Genomic DNA, 12,016 nt, shown 5'->3' on the forward strand with positions numbered 1-12,016 from the left:
GATTATTGATTTTTCCTACATCTTCTATCTTTCCTCCATCTTAGATTCTATGAATGTAGTACTTGTACTTTGATCTAATTTCCTTGTTTCATGACAAGAGAAACTTTCTTTACAATGTAAAAGCAAACAATGGAAACTTCTCCCTCAGCTAAAAGCTCTTTGGATTTTTATTTTCTGGCTTTTTGTTTGGTGCCATGAGGTCTTAGTATATTTATAAAACTGAGTTATCTTTATTTATAAAGTCATGAGAAAGTAAATTTTTAAAAATTTTCCAAGACAGCAATAATACCCCCCAAAGATTAGAGTCAAAGGACTATACATAGCTAGATTATTAAGTAATGATACATTTAAAGTGAATCACCAACTGTTGTTGCAATGGCAACCAAACCTTGAAGTTCTGTTACAGAACCCTACATCCTGAGCACAATATTTCAGAAAAATTCATGCAAAGAACAAAGGATCAAATATATACATTCTCGTTATTTGAGGGTCTTCTTTTGTTTTATTTCAGGGCCCTGGGGTAACATCTCAGCTTAAGCCCAGTGTTCACCAATCACTTGCTAATAACTGGAGCTGAAAGAGGCCTCTGCCCTAATGCCATTATGTTCAAGAGCCATGATTGATTGTGTTATAGTATGTTTTTGAAACCTAATTACTGTCTGTGTGAGTATCTGAACTCATTAATCTTTAGTCCTGTAAATAAGTAAAATTGACTAAATAACTGGATTTCTCTAATGATGGCTTAGGTTATCTTTGGACCTACTGCCTTGCCCTACCCTCTTTGGGGCAGCAAATTATTTTGCTTAATGGTAATTGCTCTCCAGTTTTGAAATCAATTTATAAAAGTCGGCTTATAAAACAATTTTCCATGTTGCCCTGTGATTGCTAGGTCCCTGCCCTATCTTTGTGGTATAATGAGCACATCCTGTGATGGGCTCTCAAACTGTTGTGTTTGTTGATGACCCTCCTTTGTGAGGTGGTCACATCACTTAATGAGATAAGAGGCTGTGTGTTTATGTTTGTGTGTTGTGTGTGTGTGTGTGAGAGAGAAATCAGGAGGCATCAGGTTGGCAGAGTGCCTTTATTTTCACTTTCCTAACTCTACCTTGGATCCCCCCTCCCAACAAAAGAGAAAAGAATTTCATGTAGCATGTGGCTTGTTCCATATACTCCAAATAATCTAGTAAAGATGATTCCTTTCTTTCTTTACTAATATCCAACCCCACCATAACTAGGATGTAGTGCTTCACTGGACATTTTTCCTTATCTGATTTTATTTCATATTTTCCTCTTTTTTTACCACCTTATTATTCATTAGAACTGTTCCCCAGAGAGTTATTTATGAGGAAGAAGATTGGGCAATGTTCATATGCACCATGGGACTTCTGCTGCCAGTGAAGTAGAATATCATGGCCAGATACACTTTCCCCCCAAACAGTTAAAGATAAAATTAAAAAGCATATATTTGAAGTAACAGTTTTAAAGACATTAGGAATTAGGCATTAAAGAGCAGAGATCCCTGCCCTGGTTGGGTGGCTTCATTGGTTGAAGTGCTGTCCCATGCACCAAAAACTTTTGGGTTTGATTCTGGTCAGGGCACATCCTTAGGTTGTAGGTTAGATCACTGATTGGGGCACACATGGGAAGCAACTAAGAGATGTTTCTCTCTCTGTATCACTCTCTGTCTTCATTCCTATCTGTCTAAAATCAGTAAACATATCCTAGGTTCAGTAATAGAAAAAGACTCCTGAGAGATGAGAACAAATGAATTGAGCCCTAAAATTGCCACAGCTTATAACCTTGAGAGAGTTTGCAGGTGGTGGCACAGGGCCACAGACTTTTTGAGCAAAGAGATAAAGCTTAAAATGTCTGGAGACCAACGCAGCTAGAGGACACAGGGCAGAGAGCCAGAGAGGCAAATGCTACATAAAAAGAAAACTCTGGGGATTTATAGACAGTCTTCTTTGAATATTCAGCTGAATACTGATCAGCACGTGTGTATAGAGAAACAATCTAGGAGGAAGAAAGAATCACTGAGATGGATTAGAGAGAACAGAACCAGGCACTCACACAAGACAAGGAACAGTGCCTGTTTCCACAAGTTAGATTGTAAAACTTCATAATTCATTGGCCATCAGGTAGAATTTTTAAAAGGGTTTTGCTTCAGTAAAGGGGAGCTAATAGTTCTAGACCAAAGGCTACCTACTAATGCCAGAAAACAAGACATGAATGGACCAAATTTCCCAAATAACTTTATGTCTCAGAACAAAGTTCAAAAATATGAAAATTCAAAAATATTTATCATGTAATAAAATAGAATTCACAATGCTTAACAACCAATTAAAAATTACCAGGCATGCAAAAAAAAAAACAAAACTAAAACATATGAACCATCTGAGTTGAAAGTTAATTAAAATCAATCTAGAACTGACAATGATATTAGAATCTGAAGACAAGGACATTAAAAACCACTATTATAACTATATTTTATATGATCCAAAAGCTAAAAGAATAATTTAACAAGTTAAGTAGAGCTATGGAAGATATAAAAAAGACCCAAATCAAACTTTTAAATCTGAAAACTATAATGCCTGAGATGAAAAGCACATTTGATTGAATTAACTACAGATAAGACATTGTAGAAGAAAATATAAGTGAACTTGAAGACATGGCAATATAAACTACCCCAAAGGAAACACAGAGAAATAAAGCTTAGGAAAGAAATGAAGAGAGTATCAGTAAACTGAAGAATAATTGCAGAATGATTGATTTTATTTCAATAAAATACATGTTATTGAAGCTTTCAAAAAGGAACTGGGGTGGGACATAAAAATATTTGAAGTTAAAAATTTCCAAATTGGATGAAAACTGGAAATCCATGGATCTATGATGCTCACCAAGCTCTAATCACAAGCAACATAAAGAAAACTAGACCAGCCCTGGCTGGGTGGCTCAGATGGTTGGAGCATCATCTCATACACTAAAAGTTCATGGGTTCAATTCCCCATCAGGGCACATACCTAAGTTGCAGTTTTGATCTCTGGTCAGAATGCATGTGGGAGGTAACCGATTGATGTTTCTTGACACCCTTTTCTCAAATCAACAAACATATCCTTGAGTAAGGATTTAAAAAAAAGAGAGAAAACTAGACCAAACAAATTATTATCAAGTTGCTCAAAACCAGTAATAGAGAAACCTTAAAAACAGCCATAGAAAAGATATTATATACAGAGCAACAAAGATAAAGATGATACATATCTCTCATTAGAAAGAATGCATGTGAGAAGGCAGTAGAACAATGTCTTTAAAATTACAAAATAACAAATCCTAAAGTTTCTTTCAAATGAAAGCAAAATAGTTTTGCAGACACATGTAAGCTGGAAAAATGTATCATCAGGAGAACTGTACGACAGGAAATGTTAACTAGAATCATTTAGGTAGAAAGAATATAATGCTAGACAGGGAGAGAGATCCATATGACATTATGAAGAGCATCAGAAACATGAACTAAGAGGATAAATGTATAAGATTTTTATTATTACCTAAATATTTTTAAAAGATAATGAATTGTTGAAAAATAATAATTCAGTGTGAGGGTCATAATAGAGGTGGTAGTAAAACAAGACAATAATAACACAAAGGTCAAGGGGGGGATATGGAAGCAAATGCATTGTGAATCCATTCATAAAATAACATTTACTGTTGAGCAAGTGTTGCAAATACTGTTAATTGGAAATCTATATACATTAGACACTGTTCTAGTAGTTATAGATACAATAAAGAGCAGAAATAGATAAGATCCCTGATTTCCTGGAGTGTACATTTTACAGAGTCAGCAGTTAACATACAAGTACACAAATAAACAGGATAATTATAGACTGTTGTAAGTGTCATGGAGGAAATGAACAGGATTCCATAATAGAGCCTAACAAGGTACACACAAATAACTCAGACGGAGTGATCAATAAAGTCGTCTGTGACAAGGAGACACTTGAGATGAAAGCTGAGAGATGAGCTGAGAAGAAGCCACCCCAGTTGGAATCAAAGAACGGGATTCCAGGTTGAGCAAAGGCTCTGAGGTGGACAAGAATTTGGCCATTTCTAGAAACTGTCCGAAGTCCAGTGTGGCTGAAATATAGTAAGAGAGGGGTAGAGTGGTGGAACATGGTGCTGAAGCAGAGGTGAAATCATTCAGAGTCATGACATGATGCCTGGGTCAGTGATTTGGACTCCATTCTAAGACCAGTGGGAAAACATTGAAGAGTGTCAATAAAGAAATAAGTTGGTCAAGTTTATCTTAAACAAAAGAGATAATTTTGTTGCAGTATAGAGAATGGAATGGTAAGCAGCAAGGATGAAAACAAAGAGGCTAATCAATGAGGCTTTTTCAGTGGTTGAGGTAAGAGATGATGGTGATATGAAAAGACACATGACAGTAAGAGGAAAAGAAGTAACTGATTTCAATATATATTTGGAAGTAAAACTGACAGGACTTGATGACAGGTTGAAGGTTGGATATAGTGTCCAGAGAAAAGAAGAATCTAGTAGGCAGTGGAGTCGGGATTGGACTGAGGCTTGTCTGAACCTCAAACTTTCTTTGTTTTTGGTGATGCCATTAATAGATTGAACACTTACTATGAATGGCATGTCTTACCAGCCATGAAAATGTCAAAAAGCATAAAATCACAGTCTTTGCCATAGAGGACAAACATAAGTGACAATAAAAGATACACACGTTAGGAACTAAATGAATGCAGCAAGTGTTACAGAAGTTCAGAGTGAGAGGAAAAGGATGGACCAAGGAATGTAAACTCAGAGGAGTGTGCTTTGATGGGGAAGGAGGAAGCATTGTGCAGAGGGTGAGCAGTGGCGCAAAGACCTGGCGGCGGGGATCTGCATATAGTTTTCAGGGAGCAATAACTAGACTACGATGGCTTGTTAGTAAATAAAGCTTGAAGAGAGCTGGCTTTGAATAGGTAGCCGGAGGTAGAGTTGGACAGCTTAGAATGATTGAATGGTAGTGCAAAACCTTTAAATGGCAAGCTTCAGATAGACCAATTTATCATCATTGTGGAGATATTGATTAACATCGGAGAATTGATGTCATATATTACATGCACTATAGCAATCGTTTTAAGTAAAAGTTCTCATGGCCAAGCATGTAGACACAGCCTAAGACAAATGGTGAAAGCAGAATTTGAAATTTTTCTCATTGTTTGAGGGTTTTCTATTACTTCATATAAATGAAAAATATCTCTTATTCCCTCTTCTCCTTTACCTTTTTTCTCCAACGTACTACTGGTTTTTCTGACTGTGGTGGTCATCTGTGATCTGTGATAGTTGGAACCCTTTTCAGTATCATGAGAAGGTAAAGATGCAAATGGCAGTAGCCCTACCCATTGAGAGTTTTCTGAAATCTGTACCAGATTCTAAAGGCACCAAAGGTTAACCTAATTGTATGATTCATAGAAATGGTCCTGCGGCAAAAAGCCTTCATTTGGCCAAACTTGAGGAATAGGGGAGAGAGTCCACAGTAAAGTGACCCACTGGAATCCTTTGGTTTGGTTCTGTGACCAAAAGGTCGCCCTTGCTAATCTTAAGCTCTTACTTTGTGACTGGAGGTCTGAAAGTCACAATTTATGAGCTCAACAGCAAATTATTTCCAACTGAGCCTTCATCAATGAAACCCTCAGTTCTTTCCATGTGTTTCCAGCTGTGCAGTAAGAAGAAATGAATCATTTCTGAAAAAGTTACGATCGAATCAAGTCCTTTTTCTTTCTTTTTTCTAGATCAAACTTCAAAATATGTTCAAATGAGTGATAGTTGGTGTCAGTGAACTTCCTTTTGGTCTCTGCTCCCATCCCACTTCTGGTAGTTTGAGCTTGTCTAGATTCTAAATACTTTTTTACCTCTAAATCATTGGGCAAGTTTGTCATTCATCACACTTTGTGCACACACGCACATGCACAATTCCTGGGCAACATGCTCAGTATAATCAAGTTATTTCTGTTCTGTTAAATCATTTATTTGGAAACACAGCTTGAAAATTAATTGTGCATTTTTAAACTTTATTATTGGCTTGACCATAGTACATGGAGGCAACAAGGTGGCATTTAACTTCTAAAGTTAAGCAATAATATTAACTCCAGACAAAATATTAGAGCAAATGAGTAAAAGAATACATCTCCACATGTTGTTTGTATCGTGTACAGACCTCTTACTTTCCTACAAGGAAACATGTTTTAAATTTCTATTTTGCCTGACATAAATTTCTAACACTTGATTTATATCACCTTTCAGGCCAGTTTCAAGAAAGGTCAGTGTTTATCACATCCATTGTATAATACGAGCTGCTTCTCTTTGGGAGAAGGTTGGTTCACTATAATTGTTAAACCCCTTTCTAAGATCGGGGTGTGTTAAAAATGAAGAATTCACTGTTCGGACCGTGGTGGGGCTCCAATCTTCGACACCAACCTTCTGCTTTGGTGATACCGTCTGCTCCTGGCACTTGGTGATGCCTTGGGTTCTTTCATCTCTGCGTATTTGCTGACCCAAATTTAGACCCAAGTTCTAAATTTGCTGACATTTAGAACATTCTGTTCCTTTCTCTCTATTCCCATCACTTTCATCCAGCCTCCCAGGCTCAGTGATAACCCCACTGCTGCTGCAATGTCCCCTGACCACACCAACCTGACCTGATGGCTTCTTCTTTCAAGGTCTCTACTTGTGTGCTTTGCTGCTTTGGATTATTCATTATCTTCTCCTGTCCATCTGTCCTACCCCCAAATTAGATGTAGATAGATGTATATCAAAAATGTTAAAGCAGGTGATCATCTACCCATACTTCTCGATCTTTAAACTCCTGATACAGGGCTCTTTTGAGTGTGTCATGAGACCCCTTATTAATTTTACCAGGCCCATTCACTTTTGAAGGCAGTGATTTATTCATTTATCGAGTCATTCTTTATTCATCATTTAGCGAATGTTCATTGAGTGTCTACTAGGTGCCAGGCCTTGAGAGAGTGACCTGGAGAGTGACTTTGTCTACTCTCTTAAGGAGCATGCATTTTAGTGGAGGACACACAAAAAATAAATAAGTAGCAAAACAAATACAAATTCTAGAGAATGATAAATACTGTACATAATACTAATACTAAAGAGGGTAAGTAGAGTGGTGGGCTGGAGAGAGACGGTGGTGAGAGGAGAGAGCCGCTTTAGCTACGGAGGTCAGCAGGGGTCTCTCTGAGGACATGCATTTGAGCTGAGATCTGAGCGATGAGTTGAGGCTGCTGCTGGGGGAGTGCAGCCGAAGAGTGCTCCACGCAGAGTGGAAAGCATGCGCCAGGGACATAGTTCACAATGAGCTTGGTGTTTCAGAGGGAAAAAATTTCAGTGTGGTAGGAAGGGAGTCAGCAAGAAGAAGTGGAACAAGTTGTGAGAGATGTTCAGGTAGGATGGGCCCAGAACACGCCTGGTAAAGAGTTTATACGTCTTTGTCAAGGCAAGTGGGAGGCCTTGATGTAGGGATGTGACTTTACATGAGACACATTGGAAGCTGATGGTTAGCTTTCAGAGGGAGGCATAGTGATTAGACTTTTATATAACTTACCAAGTGATCCCCCTGTTTGGTCTAGGACCCACCTGTCACTGTGCATAGTTAAGACAATATTATTGACTGTATTCCCTGGGCTGTACTTTTTATCCCCATGGTTATCTTGTAATTGCTGATCAAAAAAATATCCAGAAATACTGACTGGAACTCACTTGTATCTCATGTCAAGTTGCTCACTTTATAAAAGTATCTCAATAGAAACACCAATTGTTCTTGTTCAACTTTGAAATTCCATATTGTAAATATTTCCTTAGTATAGGAGTTCCACTTTTTTATTTATTTATTTGCCTTCCTTTTGCCTTTGCTTTTTCTTTTTGGGGTGTACCATACAAAAAGTGCATGCATCCCAACTGTCCAGCTGCATAAAATTTTACACAGGCAGGTGCTCAAAAAACGATACCCATAGTAAGACACAGTGCAATCCCTCAGACCCCAGAGGGTTCTCTCCTGCTCTGTCCAGCCATTCCCGCCACCCCCTGTTATGATGGCTTCTATCGCCACAGATTAGTTTTGCCTAGTTTTGAACAAAATGTAAGTGGAATCATATAGTACGCACTGATTTGTGTCTGGGAAGTATTGCTATGTAATATTTTATGGAATGAATATCTCACAATATCTTACTATTGATGGACCTGTGGGATGTGGCCAGTAGAGCTATTATGAGTAAAACTGCCATGAACATCCTCGTACATACCTTTTGGTGGACATATGTGCTCATTTAGGTTGGATACATACTGAAGAGTCTCATTGCTGGGTTTTAGGATTTCTGTATTTAGTACACACCATCAGTTTTCCAAAGTAGTGGTACCAATATACATTCCCACTAAAAGTGGATGAGAGTCCTGATTTCTTCCCATTCTTAGAAACATCTGGTATAACAGTACTTTTCGTTCTAGCCATTCTGGTGGGAGGATCCTGGGTGGGGTTCTCATTGCAGTTTTTTGGGGTGCCGGGGAAGGAAAGAAGCGGTTTCTCATAAGTGGTTATAATTACGTTGTTGATCATATAATTTGGTTTGAAAAGTTTGATTTTCAGACTTCCTGGCTTTCATTTCCTATTTCCAACACCACATCACTTTTTTCCCTCTTGCAATACGCCCAAAAGCAGTATAAAAGCCAAGCATGCTGATATGACATCATCAGTTCATTGTCTTTAAGGAATGCGATATTTCATCTTTTATAGAGTGACCCTCCTCCAAGATAGAAGAGAAAATAGAAAACAGGGCTTAGAACTTGAAAGAGAAAATTTGGGTAAGGCTCCAGCTTAATGCAGTTTCCACTCTTGGAGCCAAAGGCTGCCTAGTCAAAGGGACGGCTGCAGGAGTGGGGACTGTCGCTTTCATTACACACTCACTGCACCACCGCATCAGGGTTCCCAGGGTTTTGCCCCAGCAATGAAATTAAGGGTGTTATGCTTCATTTCCTGTTCTGGAAAATGGAGTCTTTGGCTTTAAAAAAAAAAGGCTAATTGTATATTGTTTAAAAATTGGGTTGATTATTCATCATATTATAATTAAACTAATTAGAATATTATTGTTTTCCGAGAGCTTTAATAAGGTCTTCCACTTGGCAGAGAACCTGTGAGACTAAAAAATATTGCTATTTGTTAAAAGATGGAGAAACTCAAATGACAAACGACTCTATTCAACTGCATTTTTGTTAATAAGATTTATGCGTTAATCTAGTTATGCTTTGTTCCCTGAGTTTGGCAAACTTCTGAAGTTTTCCAATTTTCTACTGTGTCTCCCCTGCTCCCCCCACCCCCACCTCCTCCTTGGAGAATTCCTGGCGTCTGAATTAAAATAGGTGGAAACATTCTCTGTTTCCAGCCGAGGCTCCCCAGCTTGGTTGGAATGCTCGTCTGGTTGTAATAGAGCCTGCTTTTTGGCCAGCGACTCTTAAAATAGCTCCTCAGCTTATAAAGCAGAAAATAGAAGTTCGGGTTGCCCAGTCTGCTTGCAGGGCGATTCTGGCTGCTAGCTGTGGGGGGCACTGTTGCTCCAGTTTGAGAACTCCAGTGGGGCTCTGGTGAGCGATGGCTCTCCCTTGCACAATTTTGTATCAGCACTCCTTGTCAAGTAATCATTACAAATGCTTCTTGGAGGAAGAGTTGGCTCCCAGCAAAGGTCTGCCTTTCTAAAGAAGTGAGGGCCTGAGGGGTGGGCATCGGTCTGTCTGTGGTAAAATTTTCTCCTTTGACAGTGTAATTAAGTGCTAATTAACCAAATGAGTGTAAATGTTGAAGGCTGAGATAAATATCTACATTTCCTTAATCTATTTTCCCCCTCTAAAATTTGATAAAGAAAATTTGGATTTAATGGAGCATATATGTCAGAAAAATTTTTTTCAAGATTGCAAATCTGTTTAGAAGGAACTCAGAGCCACTGGTTTGGCTTTCTGCGGGAAAAGTTAGCAGCATATAAATATCGAAGAGGGACAATAAAATGCGGATGCGATATTGCAATAATTATGTTAAGGAGGCTTAGTGGAGCTACCTTTTTGAAACATCTGGTTTGTTTCTGTTCTTCCCACATCCTGCAGATGTTGCTGAACCCATGAAATATACTGACAGGAGAATACATTAGCTCACAGAGTCATTCCAATGAATAAAGCAAAGAGTAGTCCCTCAACTTTCTAAAAAAATCTAGTTATAAAAAAATTCTGCTTTTAGAGCAGGCAGAGATTAGGCCAATAATTGAGAGGGGCCCAGGGCCTTCTAAAAGTGTCAATAGTGATCTGTTCTTGCCAGAGGGGATAAGAGGCACTTTGTGGAGGGGCAGCCAGAGTAGTAAGTGGAAATCTTTGTAATTCAAGTACTTTCTCATTACCTTCTGTGGTTAGTGATTAAAAAAAGAGCTGAAGATGGGCAAGGGAAACCCACTCTTTCTGTGGCAGGTAAGAGAGCCAGGGCTCCTGAGCCCTTCTTGAGTTAGCTCCTCTGCCTCTCCTGGCTTCTAGCGCCCGAAGTGAGACCCAGAGGCCGAGGCAAGTGCTTTGGGAAAGGGATGCATAATTGAAGTACCATCTGTGGCACGGGGCCGATGACAGCTGCATGATGCCCTGACACTCCTGTGTCAACACCCTCCCCAAGCAGTAAAAAGTCAGGGCAGGCACATGTATGGGAGCCTTCAGGAGAGCAGGCTCAGGCATCCCTGAAGGGAAGGGCTTGGGGAGTTTGAGTTTATTAAATAGGAATTGGTTGCCTATGAGATTAACACTCTGAAATAAATGCAACTTTAAAAATATTTTGGCCTCTGGCCCACTTGGCAAGAGGATTAGGAACCTGAAACGGTCAGAAGGACAAAACCTTAAAGGGCCAATGTCACATTTAGTTTCTGGCTGGCTGTGATCTCTAAATTTCCCCATCATTCTCATCACTCCTTTGGGTTACAGTGTCATGTGTTCTGAAATCCTTATTAAAATGTGTAACAGATGTTTTTCTGGCCACCAGCCTTGCAGATGAGGACACACACATATACACTCATCTCTGAGAAACTAGTATTTCTTTGGTTGAGTTGTGAATTGTTGAACTCCAGTAACTGAGATCCAGTCCTATTTGCCTTTTTTCCTCTGGGACAAAGGGATGAATCTCTGGGATACCTTGCAAGAGACCATTTCTTACATGTTCTCATAGGGTTTCTTGCTTCCTTTGGGTCACTGAAGAGGAATCACTACAGTTTGAGGCAAAGCCTCCCATTTTAGCAACAATTTCATATATGGTTCCAATAGGCACCTAGCTCCTGGCTTCACCATTTACCCCTGGCCCTGGGTCAATGTCTTACTGAAATTGTGTAAGAGCTCTACCTCCTCAGAGAGCGATTTTAGATTCCCCCCAACCTTTCTCCCCACTAGGGTTACAACCCCTTTCTCCTTTTCCTTTGCAAATTGCTAATTTCTGTTTTTTATTTCTCAGGCAGACTTCCCTAGGCTCCATGGACAGATTCAATCCAGTATGGCCAGTTTTTCATCCTCTTTGAGAACTTTTGACACTAATATAAATGTCTTATTTAAGGAAAGAGGTTTAGCATTATTATTATCATCATCATAACTTTTGACATTTATACCACCATTTATAGTGAATGACATGCTTTCTCATCTTTATTTTGCTGTTTCTCAAAGCAGTATCGGCATAGGCAGGGCAGCAATTGTGATGTTGAAGTTATGGGCAAATAAATCAATGTTCACAGAACGCAAAGCTTTTTGCTCAGGTCATGCAGCCAGTGAAACCGGATTTGACCCATTTTAGATTCCAAGTTTGGTGCTGGCATAACAAGCCCTTGTGAATACTTTACATGTCAGGAACTTAAAAAGATGATCCATAGAATGGGGCTGTTTCTGTAGGGCAGTGTAAATATGCCAAGAATGCAAGGAGTAAGGGATTTAGATAGAAACAGATATGGAGTCC

Source organism: Artibeus jamaicensis, unplaced genomic scaffold, assembly GCF_021234435.1.
Source record: "Artibeus jamaicensis isolate MK-2021 breed Jamaican fruit bat unplaced genomic scaffold, CSHL_Jam_final contig_3174, whole genome shotgun sequence".
Taxonomy (NCBI): domain Eukaryota; kingdom Metazoa; phylum Chordata; class Mammalia; order Chiroptera; family Phyllostomidae; genus Artibeus; species Artibeus jamaicensis.